At 44.3% G+C, this 11,737-nt stretch overlaps 1 protein-coding gene across 1 annotated transcript in view; it reads left to right on the top strand.

Annotated features, from left to right (window-relative positions):
• The first annotated feature begins 430 nt into the window (after positions 1–430).
• The window catches only part of MTMR9 (myotubularin related protein 9), a 103,427-nt gene continuing 92,120 nt past the window's right edge, over positions 431–11,737 (top strand). Inside the window, exons 1-3 of the mRNA XM_059889182.1 lie at positions 431–528; positions 617–689; positions 2,120–2,214. The gene's annotated coding sequence lies outside the window, so the exon portion shown is untranslated. The remainder of the gene's footprint in view (positions 529–616; positions 690–2,119; positions 2,215–11,737) is intronic.

Here is an 11,737-nt window from a genome sequence, read left to right as displayed (position 1 = left end):
TCTAATTCTCTGAGAGGCTCTAAGCTATTTGAATATCTTAAGCTTCCCGTGCCTCTTGAGGCTGGGAGACTGTAAACAATCGTATGCATAGCTGTAGGAGTCCGGGTAAACTTGTCAGGCGAGTTAGAGAGCCATCTGAGGGGTTTGGATTTAAACACTCCTAATTGCCCAGGAACTTTATGAATTGGAGCTGTAAGTTAACTCTTTGACAGAGAGAGCGAGATGGTGGTAGGGGACAGCCCCCAGTAAAGTCAGAGGTGAGAGCACAAAGCAATAAAGTAGGCAGACTCTGGTTTTTTGGGGGGAAAATGCTCGAGAATATCCGGGCAGACTCCTGAGGTTCGATCCCGCCTTTGCGTATGCCGAGCCTCCTTCCTCACGACCTTTGTCACGAGCGGAATGCCTCACCGGCTCCCGGCAACCCTGTGCCAGTAATTCCAAATAATGTCAGTGATAAAATCCTCCTCCTTCCACACACACACACACACAAATCTCTCATTGTTTCAAGTTCTAAACAACTTCTGGCAGGTAAGATGGTGCTTTATTAGTACATATGTAAGCTTCAACATGATACATTTCCTTCTTTATCCGTTAATGATTGTATTCTATCTGAAAGTTTATCCAGAGAACTCCCTGCTGTGCCGAAGTTCCTGCTTGGTGGGTTCAGCTTCATGCGTTTTCAGTCCAGGGTAAGTTCCATTTGATACAGAAAGGTTCAAAGCTTGTGGGGGAGGGGAAGGGAGGGTGGACGGGCTTTTGTTTTTGTTTTTTGGCCACACCGTGCGCCTGGGTGATCAGAGATGGTACTCGGTCCCTCTAAAGTGGAAGGACAGAGTCTTACCACTGGATGTCTCCCGGAGCTTGGGGTTTAATTATTGAGCAGTAACTGTTTCCAACACCTATTTTAATAGCCAATTCAAAATAACCCATGATAATACGGGGATTGCACAAAGGCATGGCCTTGAGTTATTTCACGTTTGTCATTCTACATGATACCGTAAACTTGGAGGTTTTGATTGTAAAATTTAAAACAGTTTCAGCTATAAAATAAACAAGTCCTGTAAGGTATAACATGGTGACTATAGTTAATAATACTGTTTTGTATGCTTGAAGGTGGCTGAGAGAGTAGATCTTAAAAGTTCTCCTCACAAGAAAAAAAAAAAGGTAACCATGCGTGGTAATGGATGGTAGCTAAATTCATCCTGGTGATTGTCTCATAGTACAGCTGTCTGTGCTGTCCGACCCTCTGTGACCCCACGGCCTACAGCCTGCCAGGCTCCTCTGTCCATGGGATTTCCCAGGAAAGGATATGGAAACAGGTTGCCATTTCCTCCTCCAGGGAATCTTCCTGAGCCAGGGATCCAACCCCAGTCTCTTGTGTCTCAGACGCAGGAGGATTCTTCACCACTGCGCCGCCTGAGAAGCGCAGACTACAAAGTTAAATTCAATTGTATCTCAACAACAACAACAACAATTTTTAAATAGTAAAATACGGAACTGTGAGATCTAATATTTTCTATTGGCAAGTGAAAATTTCAAGTGAAAATTTAGTTCAAACTTGAACTCTGTTCTAAATTTGAATAATGAAATATTATATGATTGTTACTAAAAGTAATTCTGTTGTATACGGACAGGGACACATTAAAAAATGATCCACCCCAGGTGTTAATTATAATAGGTCTGCCTGGGCCTTAAATCTCAAACAATTTGCTGTCCACCTCCCGTTGTGGTAAAGAATCTGCCTCTAATGGAAGAGACCCAGGTTTGATTCCTGGGTCGGGAAGATCCACTGGAGAAGGGAAAGGCTACCCACTCCAGTATTCTGGCCTGGAGAATTCCATGGACTGTATAGTCCGTGGGGTCACAAAGAGTCAGACATGACTGAGCAACTTTCACTCCCGTTGTGGGAGGTGGCCAGCTGCTGACAGCCATTCAAAAATTGAAGGAAGGCTTTTCTATCAGGAAACTGGATACTGCTTTAGAGAAGCAGGGAGCAAGGGTTGAGAAAGTGTTTCAGAGAAGGAGAGAAGGGTGAGAGCAGTGCCAGCCACTTGATGCGTGCTCCTCCGGCCTGTGGAGACCACGTTCCCCGGGCCTAATCCTGCCCCCTTCATTTAAGGCCTATTTGGGAAGAATTCAGAGCAACTGACAAACAGCAGTTCAGGCCTGGAGCTGGAAGGATCGGTCAGAGGAAGACGAGTTGAAAGTCCCACGGTGAGTGTGTTCTGGCTGCAACCTCATGCCTCTTGTGAAATCTAAATACATGCTTCAAAAACAAGTCAAGATGTCATGCCCCTGCCCTCCATTGGAACTTGGTGAGTTTTTAACCCCTCCAGAGAAACTGACCACAATTCTGTCCCTTCTCATTGGCATTGCTGCAAAATTTCTGCCCCTCTGGTTTGCACTGGAAGCTGCGTTCCAGCCCCCGAAATGAGGGGGCATCTGGATACCACCCTGCTGAGTCTGGGGTGCCAGTCCCTGGCGGCTGAGTCAACCCCGTTCCCTGGTAGCTTCCCCTAGCAGCAACTATTACTGTTTACTAAGGCTGGATTCAGAGAAGGCAGTGGCACCCCACTCCAGTACTTTTGCCTGGAAAATCCCATGGACGGAGGAGCCTGATGGGCTGCAGTCCATGGGGTCGCTAGAGTCGGACACGACTGAAGCGACTTAGCAGCAGCAGCAGCAAGGCTGGATTGTTGTTTGTTGTTTGTTATTTAGTCGCTAAGTCATGTCTGACTCTTTGCCACCTTGTGGACTATAGCCCACCAGGCTCCTCTGTCCATGGGGATTCTCCAGGCAAGGGTTGTCATTTCCTCCTCCAGGGAATCTTTCCAACCCAGGGATTGAATCTCTGTCTCCTGCTTTGGTACGTGGATTCTTTACCACTGAGCCAACAGGGAAGCCAGTTAAGGCTAGGCCTCCATGTCTAACAGTTGTATCTGCTTTATTTCTACTTCTCACAGTGACTTCAGTTTTGGGGTGAGGAAACTGAAGTCCAGAGGGCAAGCCCAGCGTCTGACCCTCACCAGCTAATGCTGTGAAATGAACACCAGTTCCCACCTGCCCCTGGGCGGCAGACAGCCTAGGGGTATGTTTCCAGGAACCGTGTAGAAACGAGCTCCCCCCATTTTTTGCTTTTATAAACTATTTTAAATTGTGAAATACATATGACATAGAGTTTGCAAATGAACTGTTTTCAAGTGTACAGTGTTGTGGCGATAAGTGCATTCACGTGGCTGTGCATCCGTCATCACCGTCCACCTCCAGAATCTGAGCATGCAAAACTGAAGCCCTGTACCCATGTAACTCCCCATCCTTTCCTCCCCTCTGCCCCCAGATCTTATAGGGTGGATACTGTTATTCCCCCAGTCCCAACTTCACAGAGAAGAAAACGGAGCTCCCCAGCCATTCTGACCAGTGGCAGGTGGTACTCTATTGTAGTTCTGATTTGCATTTCTCTAGTGATTATAGGCCATGAGCATCTCTTCATGTGCCTGTTGGCCATCTGTATGTCATCTTTGAAGAAATGTCTATTTAGATCTTATGCCCATTTTTTGATTGGGCTGTTTGTCTTTTGTTATCGAGTTGTATGAACTATTGGTATAATTAAGCCCTGTTGGCCACATCATTTGCAAATATTGATAGTTCCTCTGAATCCATAAATTATCTTTTTGTTTTGTTTATAATCTTACCTAGTAACCATTTGGGGAAAAACCAAAGGTAGTGGGCATTCCAAAAAAAAAAAAGGTTCTCAACTGCAATTAAAACTAAACTAAAAAGTAGAGGAATGGAGTTTCTAGGGCACTGAAACTATTCTGTATAATACAATAATGATGGGCATATGCCCAATAAAGGACAGAAATGGTATGGACCTAACAGAAGCAGAAGATATTAAGAAGAGGTGACAAGAATACACAGAAGAACTATACAAAAAGGATCTCCATGACCCAGATAACCACGATGGTATGATCACTCACCTACAGCCAGACATCCTGGAATATGAAGTCAAGTGGGCCTTAGGAAGCATCACTACGAACCAAGCTAGTGGCGTGATGGAACTCCAGTTGAGCTATTTCAAATCCCAAAAGATGCTGCTGTGAAAGTGCAGCACTCAATATGCCAACAAATCTGGAAAACTCAGCAGTGGGCACAGGACGGGAAAAGGTCAGTTTTCATTCTAATCCCAAAGAAAGGCAATGCCAAAGAATGTTCAAACTATCACACAACTGTACTTATCACACACGGTAGCAAAGTAATACTCAAAATTCTCCAAGCTAGGCTTTCAACAGTACATGAACCAAGAACTTCCATATGTTCAAGCTGGTTTTAGAAAAGGCAGAGGAACCAGAGGTCAAATTGCCAACATATAAAAAGCAAGAGAGTTACCGAAAAACATCTACATCTGCTTTCTTGATTATGCCAAAGCCTTTGACTGTGTAGATCACAACAAACTGTGGAAAATTCTTCAAGAGATGGGAATACCAGACCACCTGACCTGCCTCTTGAGAAATCTGTATGCAGGTCAGGAAGCAACAGTTAGAACGGGATATGGAACAACAGACTGGTTCCAAATTGGGAAAGGAGTACATCAAGGCTGTATATTGTCATCCTGCTTATTTAACTTCTATGCAGAGTACATCATTCGAAATGCCAGGTTGAATGAAGCACAGACTGGAATCAAGATTGCTGGGAGAAATATCAATAATATCAGATATGCAGATGACACCACCCTTATGGCAGAAAGCTAAGAACTAAAGAGCTTCTTGATGAAAGTGAAAGAAGAGAGTGAAAAAGTTGGCTTAAAACTTAACATTTAAAAAACTAAGACTGTGGCATCCTGTCCCACACTTCATGGGAAATAGATGGGGAAACAATGGAAACAGTGACAGACTTTATTTTCTTGGGCTGCAAAATCACTATGGATGGTGACTGCAGCCATGAAATTAAAAGAAGCTTGCTCCTTGGAAGAAAAGCTGTGACCAACGTAGACAACATATTAAAAAGTAGAGAGTATCTAGTCAAAGCTATGGTTTTTCCAGTCGTCATGTATGGATGTGAGAGTTGGACTATAAAAAAAGCTGAGCGCCAAAGAATTGATGCTTTTGAAAAGTGGTGTTGGAGAAGAGTCTTGAGAGTCCCTTGGACTGCAAGGAGATCCAACCAGTCCATCCTAAAGGAGATCAGTCCTGGATGTTCATTGGTAGGACTGACACTGAAGCTGAATCTCCAATACTTTGTCTACCAGATGTGAAGAGGTGACTCATTGGAAAAGACCCTACTGCTGGGAAAGATTGAAGGCAGGAGAAGAAGGGGATGACAGAGGATGAGATGGTTGGATGGCATCATTGACTCGATGGACATGAGTTTGAGCAAGCTTGGTGTTGGTGATGGACAGGGAGGCCTGGCGTGCTGCAGTCCATGGGGTCGCAAAGAATCAGACAAGACTGAGTGACTGAACTGAACTGACTAAAGAGTGAACACTAATGTAAAATGTGGATTTAGTTGTTAACAATGCTTCAGTATTGGTAATCAACAAATGTACCCCACTAATAAAAGATGTAAATAATAGGGGAAACTTCAGAGTCGGTGTGGATAGGATAAAAGGATTAGGAGGGAGATAAAGAGTCTATTAATTTAAAAAGAGAAACGATCAATTTATTAAGATAAAAACAAAGGTATCAAAAAACAGGAAGTGTCCATTGTCTTGACCTAATATATTTTATAGTAACCAGTCCTGAAGGTAATATTACCACCGTTAGGAATTTGCATAAAGTGGGGAGGATCCAAGACCTAAACGGAGTCTGTACAAATGTTAGCAGACTCTTAGGAGAGGCCAGAGCACACCCCAGGGGATGCGGCAGGCACAGCTCACAGCCATCACCTGTCACTGAGGAGCGCAGGGACAACATCGAGGCTGGCAGCTCACCATCTACCGCAGGATCAGCCGGGCATCGTTCATTCATTCATGCAAAGAGTGGGGTACCGCGCTCCAGGTGGACACCATGCTCCTCACAGGCGCCGCCCTCCCTTATGATGGCCCAGGACTGGTCCAGGACAGGTGCTCTCCCACTGCGGCAGAGAGCTCTGTCTGCAGGCTTTCGGGGCCCATCACATCTTCCTCCCAGAGTCTCTCCACGCCTTGCTCCTGATAGCCTTGTACCCAAACAGTGTTTAAAGGCCAGAGTTATTTAACCCTTTGAAACTCTTATCAAGAACGTTATTAAGCAACGTTTATGATTTTTACTTTCTTTGTGAGTGTCATGAAGTGTCATATGTGTTCATATGGCAGGAATACATAAGCCCAAACCATGTGAACATGAGCTTAGTTTCTTTTTTTTCTTATAAATTAAAATTTTTTTCTTTGGGAAATTTCCAGATACATAGAAATTACTCCCCAGTCTCCTCAGTTGGAACTTAAGGTCTCAGGTCAATTAGGGATCTGTTGACATTAAAAAATACATAATCATGGTTATTATTAAAAACTTACAGGAAATGCAACACTGTAAACCTTATCCAGGCAGAAAAGGTGGGGTGAGTCCATTGGTTTGCATTGGTTTGCAGGATTTTACACAAATCCATTAGTTGTAACTCTCATGAATACTCAGGCTTGTATTTACCGTCTTAAATATACCATGTAAGTAATGATAACCTGACAAGTATAAGAAATTTAGGACATCCTATTCAGTCAAGCTTGTGGTAGGATAATAATTGCATAACTAAGATGTTATATTTAAATTATATTGTACATTATGATAAAATCAGATGTATAAATTTTAAAAAGCAAAATTCATAATTGATTAGTAGTATTAGGTGAATCTGAAATATAGATTTTTATATAACTTTCTTATACTAAATAATATTAAAACTCTTAAAACACAAGCTTAGGCTTCCAGAGGGTTTGATTCAGGAGGCTTGGGGAAGAGCCTGGGGTTTAGCTCAGGAAATCCTAGTGTAAATGTTTTGTCCCCCACAGTTTAAGAAACACCTCCTACAGCCAAGAATGATCTGTTGTTGCTGTCAGGGTCACCCTGAGGGGATGAAGACACGCAGGAGGAGGCTCTCAAACAAAAACAGTCAAAGAGCAGGATGTAGAAAGCAGTCTTGGGACTTCCCCTGGGGCCCAGGGGTTAAGACTCTGCCCTCCCAATGCAAGGGCGCAGGGAGTGTGGGTTTGATCCCTGGTTGAGGAACTAAGATCACACATGCTGTACAATGTGGGAAATAAAAAGGGGGGCAGTGTCTGCGCCTGCAGGGCCGTCGTCCTGCACCTCAGACCTGCCTTCCTAGAGGACCTGCGCAGGTCACCTTGGAGGAGGCGGGCTATCAAAACGCCCTTTCCTGGAATCCATTAAAGGGGAGGGGATCTGTATTTCTCACCATCACAAACCGTTTAAGCTTTCTGAGAACAGTGCTAGGATCAAAAGAGAAGGTGCCCAGCTGAACTGCAAACAGTGCCCTGCTTTCAATTTTGTTAATAGTTGATATGTAGCAGGAGCACATCCTGTACCGGGCACTTTGATTTATTTGTATTTACTTGTGGCTGCGCCCGGTGGCATATGGAATCATAGTTCCCCGACCATGGATGAAACCAGGGCACCCTGCATTGCAAGTGCGAAGTTTTCATGACGGGACCACCAGGGAAGTCCCTGGCCGCTGTTATGTATTTTAAATAATTATGTGATTTTATTTAATCCTCTTGATAGCTCTGGGAGGCCTGTGTTCTTCATTGGATAGGTGGGAACCTGAAGCTCAGAGAGGTTCAGTAAGTTGCCTGAGTTCACACAGGTGCTAAGTGTTGAGGCAGGGTTCCACTTCCTTCTTGCAGCTGACGGCCTGTGGGCCACAGCCTGGCCCACACAGTTGTCCCCAGGGAATACCCTCTGGTAAAGTGACCCAGACTTAGGGGTCCAGGCTCTGCTTAGGCCACGTTCCCCGGCTCCTTTAGTGATTCTCCTGCAGCAGACAGACATGGAAGACTGTGTCCAGGATGAGGCTACCACCGAGATGCGGAGGCTATGAGGGCAAGCTGATGAGCTGTGACCCAAACATGAGACAGATGAGACCTGTGTCACTGTTGCTGAAAACCTGGGCTCTGTGCCCTGGTGCCAAACAGAAGCATGGAGAAAGAGCCTTGGAGGTGGAGAAAAGAGAAGCTTTATCACTTTGCGCAGCAAAGGGGGTCCCGGCAGGCTAATACCCACAAGACCATGCCCTCCTTCCTGGGAACGAGGAAGGGGTCTTGTAGTTTCAGGGTGGGAGATAAGGATCAGGGCTGATGTGGTCTTGCCGTCTGCTTTCCTCAGATGCCGGCTGAGATCATTAGGGCCAGCATCATGTGGCTCCAGAATAGGTTCTGGTGATCCGCAAGGTTGTCGTTTCATGACCTTCTTTCTGGAATGAAGAATGCCCACAAAGGAAAGGGGTGCTAGGAAGCGTTGTCTTGGAGAGGTAAACATCAGGTCATAGTACAACTTTAACCAGAGGGCAGTCATCTTCAGAGTGCAGTTCGGTAAGAAAGAGAGGGGAAAATAACATCTACAGGAGACCAGCTGAATGGGCAGAAGGAATAAGTGCTGAGGAGCGGTTATCATAATGGGGATGCCTCAACTAGTTTATACTACAGCATCACCTAAAGAACCAAGATGGGGGAGTGAGAAGGACCAGAGCTGTCTTTGTTGACCTTTGTCAATTAGTTCTTAATCTTTGTTGTTACACAGGTGGTTGTTGTCTTTTAAATAAAAAAGACCATCTACATTAGTCTGCTAGGACTGCCATAATAAAGTACCGCAAGTAGATTTAAACAACAGCTTATTTCTTCCATAGTTCTGGAGGTTGGAAGTCCAAGGTCAAGTGTTGGAAGGGTTGGTTTCTCCTGAGGCCTCTCTTCTGTGGCTTGTAGACAGCTGCCTTCTCCCTGTGTCTGCACATGGCCCTCCCTTTGCATGTCTGTGTCCAGTTATTCTCTTCTAGTAAAGGCAGCAGCAGCAGTAAAGGCTTTAGCCATATTAAGGACTTCCCTGGCAGTCCAGTGGTTAAGACACTGCACTTCCATTGCAGGGGGCATGGGTTCGATCCCTGATTGGGGAATCTAAGGTCCCACATGCTGTAGGGTGTAGCAAAGAAAGAAAACAAGAAAAAAAAAAAAAGGCTTTAGACATATTGGGTTAGGGCCACTGTAGACTTCACCTGCAATTCAGGAGACCTGTGTTTGATCCCTGGGTTAGGAAGATCCCCAGAGGAGGAAATGTCAACCCACTCCAATATTCTTGCTTGCAAAATCCCATGCACAGAGGCGCCTGGTGGGCTATACTCCATGGGGTCACAAAGAGTCAGACATGACTGAGAGACTAACACTTTTCAAAGACTTTGTTTAACTTTAATCATCTCTTAAAACTTTAATCACCTACAAACAGTCACATTCTGAGGTCCTGGGGTTTAAAACGTCAAAACATGAATTTTGGGGGACACAGTTCAGTGATCAGGTCTCTGGGTTTGTTGGTAATTATCAAGTTAGGAGGGTATCCCCCCACAGACTGAGAGATGGGGACCTCTCCTTCCTGAGGATTGCATTTCAAAGGAGTGGCTTGCAGGTCCTTGAGAAAGACACTCCTGAGTTGTAGGAGATATATATATATATCTCTCTCTCAAAGGGACAGAGGAAGGATTCACAACTGTAGGCCCTTTTTAGGAAATGTTCTGTAAGGTCAGGTCAGGACCTGTCATCAGGTTTCAGGCAGAACAAACACTAAATTCTTTTTAGGCTTGAGGTTTTTTAGGCAAGAGCTTTAAGGTGAATAGAGTCATCTTAGGGCTGTGGCCTTGAGCTGTTAGAAATCCAGTTAGTGTTGGGACCTCTCTGGTGGTCCAGTGGCTAAGACTCTGTGCTCGTAATACATGGAGCACGGGGGTATAGGTTTGATCCCTAGTTGGAGAACTAGGGGTGTCCCTGATAGCTCAGTAGGTAAAGAATCCACCTGCAATGCGGGAGACCTGGGTTCAACCCTTGGGTTGGGAAAGGAGTGTCTCCATTCCCTGGAGAAGGGAAAGGCTACCCATTCCAGTATTCTGGCCTGGAGAATTCCATGGACGGTATAGTCCGTGGGGTCACAAAGAGTCAGACACAACTGAGCAACTTTCACTTTCAGGGAACTAAATCCCATATACTGCAACTGAAGATCCTCTGTGTGACAAACAAGATTTGATGTGGCCAAATCAATCAATAAACACTTAAATTAAATTAAAAAAAAAGAAATCAGGTTAGTGTTATTCAAGGCTTCAAATGTGGGTGGGGTAAGGAGAGGTGGGCAGAGGAAGTCACTTGTGATGAAAGTTTGCAGTTTTTAGAGGCCAAGACTGAGGCTTAGTTGAGAAGGCTCAGAGGGCCTGATTAGAATTCGAAGGGCAAGTAAAACTGTCACTGTTGACAGATGACATGACGCTATACATAGAAAGTCCTAAAGATGCCACCAGAAAACTGCTAGAGCTCATCAATAAGTTTGCTAAAGTTGTAGGATACAAAATAAGTATACAAAAATCTCTTGTGTTTCTATACACTAACAATGAAATATTAGAGAAATAAAGAAAATAATCTCACTCTCCCTTTAAAACATTCAAACATCAAGTCACCTTTGAGCAAATAAAGTTTAGCTCACTCTGGATCTTACCTATTGCAATACTGTGGGTGGTGGCTTAGTTGCTAAGTCGTGACCAACTCTTGCAACCCCATGGACTGTAGCCCGCCAGGTTCCTCTGTCCATGGGATTCTCAGGCAAGAATACTGGAGTGGGTTGCCATTTCCTACCACAGGGGATCTTCCCGAACCCATGGATTGAACCCACATCTCCTACATTGCAGGCAGATTCTTTATGACTCAGCCATCAGTGAAGTCTCATTGCAGTAGTATATCAATGGTTAAATCTTCCCTTAACACTCTGACTAGTGTCTGATTTGTTTATCTTTGATGATGACAGAATGTCCTCTTAAGTCTTAGGAGAGGAGATATTCTCAAGTTGAAAGCTGAGAAAAACAGATGTTCATTGCTCCTTAAAAGCAAAAACCGGAGGGACACACACGCATGCACACAGAAAACAAGGAGAAAAAATGAAAGTGAATCAAGGGGCTAGAGACTTATTGCCAGGGAGGAACTGATTAAAAATGCAGCAGAAGGGACTTCCCTGGTGGTCTAGACTCCACATTCCCAGTGCAGGGACATGAGGCTGATCCCTGGTTGGGAAACTAAGATCCTACATGCCACACAGTGTGGCCTGAAAAAACAGAGGAGAGAACCACCACTTCTTTCTGGTGTCTGGTCACATATACCTCCACTCCCCTGGGAATGAGGAGCTGGAGGAAACAGATCAGAGACCAGACTACGGAGACAAATCCTGGGTCATTAGTTTGTATTTCAGGACAAACTGGCTCTTCATTCTTTCCCTATTCCTCATTTATCTTATCTCAAAAATTAAAAATTAAACTAGACTAAATAAATGATTGCGAAGGAAGCAGTAGAAAGAACATTGACAAAAAAGGTTAAAAAATGGATTTTGCAGCATTATTTACAATTGCCAACATAGAGAGGGGCAATCTAAGTGTCTATCAACAGATGAATGAATAAAGAAGATGTAGTATTTATTAGTACCTATATACAGACACACATATATGCCAGAATTTCACTCTTTTTTACAGTTGAGTAATATCCCACTGTGTGTGTGTATATATGCATGCATACGCAATGGAA

Source organism: Bos taurus, chromosome 8 (assembly GCF_002263795.3).
Source record: "Bos taurus isolate L1 Dominette 01449 registration number 42190680 breed Hereford chromosome 8, ARS-UCD2.0, whole genome shotgun sequence".
In the NCBI taxonomy this organism is placed as follows: domain Eukaryota; kingdom Metazoa; phylum Chordata; class Mammalia; order Artiodactyla; family Bovidae; genus Bos; species Bos taurus.
Note: the sequence above shows the minus strand (reverse complement) of the source record. Positions and strands in the feature narration are given on the sequence as shown.